The sequence below is a fragment of the Triplophysa rosa genome, unplaced genomic scaffold, assembly GCF_024868665.1.
Source record: "Triplophysa rosa unplaced genomic scaffold, Trosa_1v2 scaffold429, whole genome shotgun sequence".
In the NCBI taxonomy this organism is placed as follows: Eukaryota; Metazoa; Chordata; class Actinopteri; order Cypriniformes; family Nemacheilidae; genus Triplophysa; species Triplophysa rosa.
Genome location: NW_026634433.1, coordinates 1 through 1,400, shown reverse-complemented (window position 1 = coordinate 1,400; position 1,400 = coordinate 1).

The following is a 1,400-nucleotide window of genomic DNA, read 5'->3' as shown; positions in this document are numbered from 1 at the left end:
GTTTTTACATTCAAATATGAAAATAGACCACTTTTCTTGGAACCTTATTTGAACACCCCTGGTTTAGGGTACGGTTAGGGGTATATGTGAGGCCTTGGTTTTCCCCATGAGCTACCGTCCCTTTAACATGTTTAATAAAACAAGTTAATCATACAGCCATTTACACCAAATCCTGCTCCTGATGCAAGATGGGCTAGCACTTAGCTGCGGCGTCGCAGATACGCAGAGTGTGCTTTCACACCTCATATGAACGTCATGAAACAGTTTAAAGAAAAGTTGTGTTTTTGTTACCTTTATTTTCATAAAACATTGCATATTGAAAAGTTAGGATTATTTGTAACTGAAATTAAAATGGTCAGACCCCTGCGTCCAACGGACGCTGTCAAAGAGTTTTAACGTTCAGCGATTTCCTCTCTTTTCTATTATTGTATCACATCATGGTCAAGAGCAGGAATGTCCGTTCCTAGAACAGTCTGTTTATGTGAGCAGTTCCCATCCAACACAAACGTTTGGCAGTAACCAAATGGATAGCGTCCTCCTCACATCAATAAAAAGTCTAGTCTCTTCACAATTGGTGTCCAGTGCTCCTTGCCGCGGCACGCCTCGTTGGCGCAGGTAGGCAGCACGTCAGTCTCATAATCTGAAGGTCGAGAGTTTGAGCCTCACACTGGGCAGCCTGGTGGGATTCCTTTGAACTGGTTTCAGATCCCGCTGAGGACCATTTGCTTGCCGTAATTGTTCATATACTTTCCGACAGGCTGACTTGATTAAGGCTACACATCGAGCCAGGCTCTCCCGGCTCCTGCGGGGGACCGGTCACACGAATTTGGTCTAGTGGCTAGGATTCGGCGCTCTCACTGCCGCGACCAGTCCTCCGCTCTACCAACTGAGCTATCGAAGGCACGGGAACCGGTTGTCCAACTGAGCTATTTTTGACCCAGGTCAGCGGATGTCCCATGGCTGGAAAAGCAGAGCAGGTGCAACGAGCCAGCCAGGAGTCAAACCTGGAATCTTCTGATCTGTAGTCAGACAGATCAGACAGATCCATTGCGCCACTGGCCCTCCCTGACCCGCTGATGTGGCAGGCAGTATTGCACTCTTCCGCTTGACGGACCACAACTTCTCCTGATAACCAAGCCCTTCAGCGGATTACTAGCAACTTCAAGGCAGCTGTGGTTGGTGCTAGACTCTGCTGGACACTTGCTCTCCAGGAACTGGGTTTGACAACTCTGCGAGAAATTCAGCGAACGACAGTTTCCATGCAAAGCACGAGGAGGCTCCAGCATGTGCAAAGCTATGTCAGAAGTGGGATTCTTACCCACGCCTCCAGAGGAGACTGCGACCTGTCACTGTTACATCCCACAGTTGTCCAGGTAACCGCCTCACAGCCTGCTGCACCC